Here is a 12133-nt window from a genome sequence, read left to right on the forward strand (position 1 = left end):
TAAACTAGCGTTAGTGAAGCGGCCAGAGGGATCTTTCTGCCTCCAGCTAAGCCCCGCCCACACAAATACGTCACCATGTTTACCAACTGTAAAAGGGTCTATAGAGCTGGTAAGTCCCGCCCCTTCCGTAAAACCCCGCTGGACCTCAAAGATTTATAAAAAATTCACAGACAACATATGTTCACATTCATGGCACAATTCAAACGGGACCAGAAAATAATTATTTTCTCCCATTCACTTGCATTGACGGTTTTTCAACTTTGAGGTCCAGCGGGGTTTTGCGGAAGGGGCGGGACTTACCAGCTCTATATCAGGGGTGGGCAAACTTTTTGGCTCAAGGGCCACACTGGGTTTTAAAATTTGACAGAGGGCCGGCCCAGTAGCAGATTATGAAACACGATCTCATTAAATTGCGTATCTATACCACGAATTTTATTTCTCGTGCCATTTATACGCCAAAAATATTTTTTTTTGTGTGCATATGCTGCGCACTGTAAACCCTTTGGTTAGGATTAGGGGTGCGGAGTGCGTGCCTATTACACGCCATTAAAGGGATAGTTCGCCCAAAAATGAAAATTCTGTCATTTACTCACCCTCAAGTTGTTTCAAACCTGTATGAATTTCTTTTTTCTGCTGAACACAAAAGAAGATATTTTGAAAAATGTCGGTAACCAAACAGTTGATGGACCCCATTGACTTCCATAGTAGGAAAAAAAATACTATGGAAGTCAATGGAGTCCATGATCAACTGTTTGGTTTACCCGAGATTTTTCAAAATATCTTCTTTTGTGTTCAGCAGAAAAAAGAAATTCATACAGGTTTGAAACAACTTGAGGGTGAGTAAATGATGACCGAATTTTCATTTTTGGGCGAACTATCCCTTTAAGTGCGTATCATATGCACGCGAAAAGTGCGTTTCATAAGAACTACAAATACAATTCGTGGTATTCGCACTTTCATGAGATCGGGCTGGGCAAACACATTTACGTTGTGGAAACGTCTGCGCGAAATTCAACAACTGAGAGACGACATTCTGACAATACATTTTTTTTTATGCTAGATATCCCCCATTTAGCATGTTATGTTTTGAGGTTAATTTTTAAAAAACGAAAATTTGGAAAAAAACGAAATAAACGAATATACAAATTTATTTTAAGTATAATAAAATAAAACATAAAAAAGCAAATGCAGATCAGAACATTTAATGAACACAACCGGGTTCTGTACATGGCAGACGTCAGGGGAGCGTGTTAGTCGAAAGCCGGGCGATAAAGGTTTTGTAAACGGAATCAGTCAGGAGGATACATCCACAAATCCAGAGTAGAACTAAATAGCAGAAAAATCAAAGGAAAAACTAAACGTGTGCAAGCGGTTACCAAACATTTTTTTCTCTGTGAGTTTTCAAAAAAAGGAAAAAACATTAACGTGCACCAAGTCTATGCGCTTCTGTTTGGTTTCCATGGTGACGCGTCTAGCTTGTTACGTGACACACCGCAGCCACAACAGCGCTGAATGAATGATGATCTGCTTTTATGTCATTTTTCCTTTTTTACATTTGTTAGCTATGGCATGAAATATCTGATATTCCGATTGTCAAATATATGCAACGCAATTTATATATAACGCAAAGTATTGCAAGAAAAAGGCAAAATTAATGCGATCTTAAGACAATTTTTTAAATACTCGACGGGCCGGATTAAACAGCCTATGTGGCCCGCGGGCCGTAGTTTGCCCACCCCTGCTCTATATGCAACTGTGGGTGAAATAGACCAAGTCACACGAAAACCAGATGCAAATAGGCACTGTTTATTCAGACTGTTGTTTACAGACAATGTTGACATCTTTTCATCACAGATTCAAATTAAATTCCAACATAAAAAGAATTTTAGATAACCTGACTAAAACTTATTGGAGAAAGAGCATGTTAATGTTATACAAAATTGTTATAATTGTTCACACAACAAACAAATTCACATCATCTATTTGTGGAGTGGAAAGTTTGTGCCCATCGTTAATTACACTTTTTTTTTTTTTATCACCACACCTGCAGGCGTGAAAAACTCAATACATAGAGCAAAAGAAAACCACAAGCTGAAGAGCATTTCTGGCTGTTGATTTAACGCACACCAATCTATAAAGCAAGTATCTTTATCCAATAACCTTTATCATAATCATTAATTGCTAACGGAATCAAAATTATGTTTGTTCTTTAAAATATTCTTGTAAACATTCTAACACAACTATACAGACTCATTCACCATGTTTCATCTGTTTGCTGTCTGATGAGGATCTCACAGATAATATTGCATTGTTGAATTATGTCTCTCTGTGGGTTTCCTGAGTAAGTGTGTTTAATTAAACTGAACTGAGACCCTCAACCTTCACATGTTTTCTGTGGCTTTGAGCTGGACGAAAAAACTGCCTGTTCACAAAAAAAAGAAGAAAAAAAAAGAAAAGAAAACAACAACAACAGAAAAAAAAACACCTGTAGACGTCTGACAGAAATAAAGTCAGTCTGGTTAGTAATAAGTGAAGCTGGTAATGCTGTTTGTGGAGTTGTTTAATCCTCCTCTGCTGAGATCTTCACAGATTTAATGTCTTCTTTTCTCTTCAGTTGATGTTCAGTTCCGTGTGGACCGGCGCGGCCATTGTTGATACGCTGGAGCAGGGCCGTTTGAAGGAATTTGGGGGCCCCAAGCAAAATGGACATGGAGGCCCCCCCAAACACCCCCCCCCCCCACCACCACCACCACCACCACCACCGCAGCTTAACCATAGTTCACCCACACTTTATATAAATAAAAAATGTTTACAGTGCAAATACTGCAGTTGCATATACTGTGCATACAATTTTGAACATTTTCAACAATTGAACATTTGCAGTAACCTTGAAGTAACTGTTCAAGATCCATTGATAACTTAAAAATAATGTCATATTTGCATAAACTGTCACTACAGAAGCCTATATCCCGACACTAGCACATTAAGATAAGCTATGAAACAAGTAATAAAAACTCAGTGAGTGTTTTAGCGCAATTTTCTGACGTCATGGGATCACAACACTAAGAGATAGTAAATCTTTTCCTGGATTTTTTTTTTGTGCGTTCCCGAGATTAGACCTTCCTTAACATAATGCCAAAAACCCGAAGTCTCTAGGTGGTCTGGTTGAGGAGTAGATAGAAGTGCAAGATTGGTGCGCACAGACAGAACAGAAATCATGAGTTAACAATCGCAATTTTGTCCGGTGGAAAATTGCGCTAAAAAGTTGCACTAACTGTTCGTTACAAGCAGCATTTGCCGTCAGGCAGATAGCCTAGCTAACATAAACATATTTTTGCTAGCCTACCTGCTGCAAAAGTACACCATTTGTACAAGACAAGTAGAGCTATTTTATCCAGTGTAATTTATCACTTATCACTATCTTGTTTTACCTTTCTCTTCTTTCTCTTCTGTCTTCCTGAAGCATAATTCGCTTCATGATAACTGCCGAGGAGTTTTTGTATTTTGCCGGCAGCAGAGATCGCGTGGTTGGCTGGCTGCTGTCAGCGACTACTGAGGGGGGCCCCCTTGAGGGGGATCCCGATAACAGTGTCATTGCACTTTACTGCATTGACTATCAAAGGGGCGCTCACACAGTTTGTCGTTGCATTTTATTCTTAACCAGTCGTTGTCTTGGGGCCCCAGGCCAGCTCGGGGCCCCAAGCAATTGCTTGGTTTGCCTGCCTTGTCGCGACGGGCCTGCGCTGGAGCTCTGTCTATGAGCATAATGGCGTCTAAGCGATTGTGGCGTTCTGTTCTTGGGTGTAATAAGGAACACAGCATCATTTTGATGTTCCTAAATCCGAACCGCTGAAGACGCAGTGGCTGAGTTAAAAAGGATCGGTACCAACTATCCGTGTTCCTGCTGCACCTCCAGAAGAAGAAGTGAGTGTAACATTTTATTAATCTTTATATTAATCTTTGCAAATCGCTTGCTGCACGCTTCACGATGAATGCGGCTGTTTACACTCAGGGTACATTACGGCATGTTTTCTATGTACAACGTTCTCAATATAATTCATAATCTCACGTTTATAACGGACAAAGCGTTATGGTTATTGTGTTATTGTGTTACGGTGTACGCACAGAACAGAGGGGTGGGGTGAGCAAAGCTCATTATCATTTAAAGACACATGCACTGAAACGGCGTGCTGAAAACAGAGCTGTTTTTGACCAGGTAAAATTAGTGTTTTCTTACAATACTAATGAGAAATATAGCTGCAAGCAGCAATACGGGGCCAAGCCCTGCAAGGCAGAGCAAGCAACAGCCGCTGTAGCGCAATGCGGAGCCAGAAGAGCAAAACATCAGAAATTTAATGTACATCAAGCACAGTAAGCACATCAATTACAGCAGCACAGCTAGCATTTAAGCACCAACAGCAGTGCAGAGCCGGAAGGAATTTAAATTATTATTTTATACACAATTTCAAAGTCGCCCCACACTGGTCTCGAACCCACGACCACAATGGTTCGGGATTCATGACGCATGGTTGAACCACTTGCGCCACCCAGAGGACATGTTTTACAAAGCTGCAGAGGAGAGGCTTCAGTGTGTGAATGAGCACACAAAATCATGTTAACGAGATTAGCATGCTAAGCTAACTTAATGCTAATATAGCTTATGATGTGGTACATCCAATGCTGGCAAAATAGATATCCTCAGATTCGACATGACGCAAGGAATCGATAGACACCAATTTTATGATTTTGTGACAAACTGTTCACAAGTTACAGCCTCTGAACCAATTATGGGTTGACCTCATTAAGTTTGCGACATCATAACTTTTTTTTTCCAGTATAGCAAAAAAATCGGGGACAGTACTTTTATGCGGCTCAGTCCGAAGATCATTTGAGTACATGTTTGGACAAAATTAGACCAATTTTGAAGGAGGAGTAGCGAAAAAACTGTTTTACATTCACTCCAATATGGCGGCCAGTCACATTGTTGATAAATAACATATGAGATATCGTTGAAATCGGCATAAGCCAAGGAATATATTGACATAAAGAAATCAAATTTCAAGCAATGTTAGCAAAAGTTATAAGCGTTTTTTCAAAAAACAATGATATCTCTGGAACACTAGGTGGCGCTGTGATCAAATTTCTCAGGTACCTTCGGGCCATGCTAATGATGATCCATACCAAATTTGGTGAAGAAATTTCAAATAGTTTAAAAGATATTGCAAATTATGACATCATTCAAAATGGCGGACACGTGGTACATCCCATCATGGCAAAATCGATATCCACGGATTTGTCATGACCCAAGGAATCGATAGACACCAAGTTTATAATTTTCTGACAAACTGTTCATAAGTTATTGGCCAAAATATGCATTTTCCATATCTCATGACCCGTAGGTGGCGCTGTTCCCAACTTTGGCATGGAACCTCAGATCATGCTTCCGATGAAGTGTACCAATTTTCGTTTCGATTGATCAAAGTTTGGCCGAGCTATAGCTTCTGAACCAATTTTGGGTCGACCTCGTTAAGTTTGCGACGTCATAACTTTTGATCAGAGAAGAATAAAAAAAATCGGGGACAGTACTTTTATGCGGCTCAGTCCGAAGATCATTTGAGTACATGTTTGGACAAAATTAGACCAATTTTGAAGGAGGAGTAGCAAAAAAACTGCATACTGTACTTTTCAAAATGGCCACTACTGTAATGGGCGGAGTCTTAATGTAAGATATTGGTTCTAATCAGCATGATGAGATGAATCAGGTGTACTAAGTTTCATTTTTCTAGATCAAAGGGTTCAAAAGTTATAACCATTTCAATGTTGAATTTTTGAACTGCTGGTGGCGCTATAGAGTTGGACCTAGAGACTCAAAAATTGCTACAATTACTTTTCATTACCATCACTACAAGTGTGCCAAATTTCATCATTTTCCTATGTATGGTTCATAGGGCTGCCATAGACTTCAAGAGGAGGAAGAAGAATAATAATAATAATAATAATAAGAAAACTAACAGATACAATAGGTGCCATAGCCCCTTCGGGGCTTGGCCCCTAATAATAAGAAAACTAACAGATACAATAGGTGCCATAGCCCCTTCGGGGCTTGGCCCCTAATAAGAAAACTAACAGATACAATAGGTGCCATAGCCCCTTCGGGGCTTGGCCCCTAATAATAAGAAAACTAACAGACAACTTGGTTGGCTGAAAACGCAAAGTTTTGAAAACGGGCTTCAAAGTGCAAGTTTTGATGGCGAGACGATGAGGTCATGCACATGTGTATTACGTGTTCAGTCTATAGCCATCTAATGGCCTGGCAGCAGAATACAGCGTTTATAGTCGGTTTCGCGATCTGTGTCAATGGGGATCGTTTTGTCAATGGTGTCGTCTGTACACGGAAAACTCGGTTTAAGCGCATCGGTGTCGTGTAAACGTACCCTAAGACTGTGGCTGAAGTCAGTTGTAGTTCTTGTGTTTTTTCTTTCCTTCAGTGATTCTGCTTGTTAACATCGGGTGTCTTCAATAAAACTCAATCATCACTCAATTAATCACTTAATTATCTCATTAACTTTAACACTGATTCAGTGAAACATATAACACTCTGAGTGTGGACTCATATAAACACTGAGCAGTGTAATTTAACACTGGGGCATTTGCCTTCTTGTACTTGAGCTGCTGTTACTGAGCTGCTGTTAAAGAGGCACCAAGAGCTGCACTTAAAATACACATCTTTGCATCTGGAGTGGAAACTTTACATTACGTTTTGTGTCACCTCAGGTTTGTATTTCCTGTTTTTATCACACATAAACTGAGATGAACTGAGACAAACTCTTACTGCACATCAATCAACATCTGACACATTTTGAGCGTGTGAAAGAAGCAACATGTTCGGCAGTGGAAACTTTAAAGTGTCTCATGATTTAACAGACTGAATGACCCTGGTCAATAAAACATTACGCTAAACTATGGATTATAAGGAGAATTTTATCAACTAACTGTAAACATAAGTAAATACTGGTCTGGTGTAATGTGTGCTGATCTGTGATCTGTTATAAGTGAGTTAGTTGAGTCTCATGCGGTGACTGACCGTGGCGTAATCAGAGTAAAGCTCGTTCTTACGGACAGTGACTGAAGCTTCACTGAGAGACTCTTCATGCTTCTGGAAACTGACAGACGCGTACAGGAGCTCATCAGAGGGGATTGTGGGTAGTTCATCATGACTGTTGATCTGAGCTGATCCAGGATCTGTGAGTGAATCACATGAATCAGATCAACATGAAGTGTTAAACTGGAGACGAACAGCAGCATCTGAGACAGAAACTCATTGAGATTTTACTGTTGCAGATTGAAGCAGCTCAGAGACAATCAAAAAACTAGTTATTAATTTGTATCAACAGAATAAAATAAATGAACAGAATAAATGATCAAACCTCGTCTCTTGTGTCTTAATTTACACACAGTCAGAGTGAATCCACCAATCAGCAGCAGACTCACACACACACAAATAATGATGATCATGGAGGAACCTGAAAGTAAAACACAAAGGCACTAAAAAGAAATCAAGAGAAACACAAATAACTTAATATCTACACAAATATTCAAATTTATTAAAATAATTTTCAGCACTTTTCTACGTAACATAAATGTCTGTTTTTAAATGGGTTGTAAATACATTTTAAACAAGTGTGAGTAAAAACATTATAAAATATTACCAGGATTCAAGCGCTTTAAGGCCTTTAAGCACATGCGTAAAAAGGTATTTTGTTTTCTTTAGTAATCCTGTAACCACCTATCATGGAAAGCAATTACAGCCAATATAGGCAATTTACTAAATAAATACATTGTTTTTAAAGGTTTTTAACAGGTATACCGCCACCTAAGAGTGGTATAAGTTTGCATAAATGTAAAAGTGTGCATGCTTCTTTATCTCTTAAGTCGCATCATGTGCTCACAAAAGCACATTCACAAAATTCACGAAAGTAGTTTTCTGAAATAAACTCAATATTTAATGAACGATTCGATTGATAGCGGCGGTCCTGGAGGCAAAGTTGTTCAGAATGAGTTCTACCATATGATATGACTGTCGTGGACATTGAGTAATAAACAGACCTTTACGCACCTGAAAAACACAAAGACCTGAGATCTTCACAGATTTAATGTCTTCTTTTCTCTTCAGTTGATTTCATCTAAGACTGTGTCTGGAAGTCAGTTGTAGTTCTTGTGTTTCTCTTTCCTTCAGTGATTCTGCTTGTTAACAGCAGGTGTTCATCACTAATGCTAAATTATCACTTAATTAATCACTTAATTATCTCATTAACTTTAACACTGATTCAGAGTCACTTTAACACTCTGTAGAGTGGGATCATATGTGCTCTGAGCAGAGTTGATTTACTCTGGGGATTTTGTTGTGTACTAGTAGTGAAACAGTCTCTCTACTGCATTACACATAACTACATTCTACTTTATATGCCTCTGGTGAGTTTCATGTGTCTCAGTCATAGTTTCACATATTCAGATGTATAAACCTTCCTCACCCTCGTTCATGATGACGATCAGATGAGTGTAAAGATAATTCACGTCTCTCTCTAATGTCACTGCACACCAGTATTTCCCAGCATCCTCTGCTGTCAGTCCAGTGATGGTCCCAGTGAAGACACTTGCAGTGACGTCATCATTCAGAGTCAATCTGTCAGTCTTGGTCTCTTTCTCTTCTCTCACAGTCTCATTGAGAGTATTTCTATCTCTAGTGGAGCACTTCCCCTTACAGAGAGACTTTGACTTTGATTTATAGATTGAATCATAAGGGCAGAAGATCTCAGCAGATTCTCCTTCACGTCTCACTACTGGAGCCACTGCAAACAAACACAGACATTTCACAAACATGATTCTGAATATGCTGTATTTACTACAATGAAATCATCTGAATTCACTCACTGAAGAGGTTGAGCTGAATTTTGGTGGTCAGGGAGATGAAAGTCAAATGTGTGTCTCTGGTTTCTGCTCCACACCAGTAAACTCCAGCATCTCTCACGCTCACATTACTGATGCTCACTGTAAAAACTCTCTCTTCATTTCTCTCAGATGAAGGACTCATTTCTGTCACTGCAGATGTGCTGATGTTTTGGCAGATGTGATCATCATCCTCTTTGCAGAAATGAACTTTATGTTCCTCTGGGATCTGACAGGTGATGTTGACTTCTTCACCAAGATGAACAGATTCAGACTCCATCTTTGGATATTTTGCACCTATAAACCAGAACAAGTTTACATAAAGATCAGAACAAAAACTTATTACTTATTGTAACAGGGTTCAGATGTTATGGGAAGAAGGAGGCGGGAACCGGCGAACATTCAACATATTTTAATGATAAAAATAAACCAAATACAAAATGAAAGTAAAAGCCAGCAGCTCCTCACGGACGACTGATGGCCACACAAAACAAAAACAAAACATCAACTAAAACACAGGCCTGTTACTCTCTCGCTCTTCACTGTCGTCGCTCCTCCTTTATGCTTCCGCTCCTCCGTGAGAGATGCGAGACCGGTGCGTCGCGCACGTGTCGCTCATTATCAATCACGCCACCGGCCTCGCGCCATCCTCCCACGGCCCTCGACCTCGTCGTGCTCGCCACACTTATAAACTATAAAGAATTTCTGGTTCCTCACCATCTCTGACATCCAGCTGAAGTTCAGTGAAGCTCTCAGTATAGTGAGACACATTCACTCCACATCTGTATGTTCCTGCATCTGCAGCTTTCAGCTCTCTAAAAAACACCATCAAGACTCCTGCTCTGGTGTCGTCATATAAAGAAACATCTCCATAATCCATCCATTCATCCTGAACTCCTGGATTCTTCCTCTCTGAACATCCATCTGATTCTTTACAGATGTATTTTGGCTTGGTTTTGTGTTGAGGATGTTCACACTTGATCATCATACGACCTCCTGAGTGGCCAGTCGCTCTAGACACGCCCACTTTATACTTATCAATAACATGTAGATGCACAATATTAATAATGGAGTAACTGTACTGGTGACTGTAGTCCAAAACTCCACATAAATAAACTCCTCCATCATCTGGAGTCACAGCAGTAATTCTCACAGTCATGAGTTTATATCTGTCATCAGAGATGCTGAATCTTTCTTTCTGAGTCCTGGTGTCAGTAGTGAAGATCATCTCATCAATGATACCATTTCCTGTTTTGAATATGATCTTTCTAGCATCCCTTTGATTCCATGAATATGTACAGATGAAAGCAGCAGTTTCCCCAGTCTTTACTATCTCCGTCTTTGACTCTCCACAACACAAATCTGTCAACATTTAAGGTTTTGTTTGTGAACTCGGAGAACTACATACAAATATGACGAAGAAAAAACACTGAAAATGGATCTGACTATGTTCTACTCACCTATAATATGTAAATGAACAGTATTAATAATGAAGTAACTGTACGAGTGCCTCTTGATCCAAACTCCACATAAATAAACTCCTCCATCATCTGGAGTCACAGCAGAAATTCTCACAGTCATGAGTTTATTATGTCTGTCATCAGAAACACTGAATCTTTCTTTCTTCTTCAAGGTGATATAAATCGTTTTAATAGAGTCTTTTCCTTCTTTGAATATGATCTTAGGACCTTTGATATGATTCTGTGAATATTCACAGCTGAAGGTTGCAGTTTCTCCACTTTTCAACATCAACTTCTTTGACACATTACAACATGAATCTGTAATTCACATAAAAAATTATTCTACACACACACACACACACACACACACACACACACACACTCACACACACACACACACACACACACACACACACACACACACACACACACACACACACACACACACGTATCTATGTACAGTATATGTATACATTAGGCTTTGAAATTATCATTACTTTTTCTACACAAACTTTGATCTTAAATGACTGACCTTCTTTCACAGTCAAAGACATATTGATAAACCATTTGCCATGAACACCAATCCGGTAAGTTCCAGCATCTTGTGTGATCAGATCTCTAATGTAGATCATGAGTTTTCCATAATTATTGCAAAATAAAGTAAATCTTCCGTCATTAATCCATAGATCATGTTTCCTATAATTTATTATTATAGTACTCTGTTGCTTTCTCAAATATTTTGCATTATTTTTGTGCCAAGGCTTCCCAGAATCAACAAGAAGACTTCCTCCAGAATATCCAGTGACACTGACGCATCTCACTGCACCTGTCAATCAGATTGATACTGTGATCAGAAACCTCATGAACAGAAAACAGCATCATTACTGCAGTGATGAAAGAGAAAAGCTCTGACCTGAGATCAGGGAGAAAGTGAAGAAGATGAGGAGGATCTTCATTGTGAGTTGAGTTCAGTCTTCTTTATGCTGAATGTTCTCTGTGTGAATCTCTCTGTCTCTACATCTGTCTGCTTTAGTTCCTTCCTCTTTCTTCAGCTCTTTATCAGTAATGATCAGCTTTACTGGCTCCTCCCACCATCAGCACTGACTGAATATTACATTAATCACACTGAAAGAGCGCCACCTAGTGGAGGATACAGTGTCTGAGACTGAGAGCTCATTCAGGCTTCATCTTCTCTATAGAAGGACAAATGACACTGTTCTACATTATATAAATATTCCTCTAGAGGGCGACAGTAAAATGTACATGTAAATTCACTCCATAGACTAGAGCCTGTATAAAACACACTTAAAAATGAAAAAAATGCACATTTTTGCCTCTAGATGGAGCCAGGGGTTTTATAACACTTCTGATTGTGATTAGGTGCTACAAAATGAAAACCATGAACAGGAAATCACAAACACCAAATGAGATCACACAGCTTACAAGACGAAACTTAAAAGCATAAAAATAAAACACTGTAAATTCAAGTTTACAATCTAGACCAAGTTGGTGTCTCATAGGATCTTTTTACAAACTATACAGTTCAGTCTCTTTCCTTACGTTAATTCCTAAATGATTTTCACAAAATAATCGTGTGCATCCTGCTTATTAATTCTGAAAGGAGTGTGTTTAATAAAGCAGCATTTGGGATGCATTAATTATTCCTCATTTTTCCATTAAAACCTGGCAACCACTCCATTGCATTGTAGGGGCGAGTTTCGAACGAA

At 39.2% G+C, this 12133-nt stretch overlaps 1 long non-coding RNA gene across 1 annotated transcript; it reads right to left on the bottom strand.

Moving 5' to 3' along the window:
* Positions 1-10023: 10023 nt before the first annotated feature.
* On the bottom strand, positions 10024-11120 carry LOC311078052. The gene is made up of 3 exons (XR_014605037.1): positions 10939-11120; positions 10407-10724; positions 10024-10308 (listed from the first exon to the last, which is right to left on the bottom strand). It is a non-coding gene; the product is annotated as an uncharacterized lncRNA (long non-coding RNA).
* Positions 11121-12133: the final 1013 nt, after the last annotated feature.

The sequence above is a fragment of the Abramis brama genome, assembly GCF_963993115.1.
Source record: "Abramis brama genome assembly, chromosome: 2".
Classification (NCBI taxonomy): Eukaryota; Metazoa; Chordata; class Actinopteri; order Cypriniformes; family Leuciscidae; genus Abramis; species Abramis brama.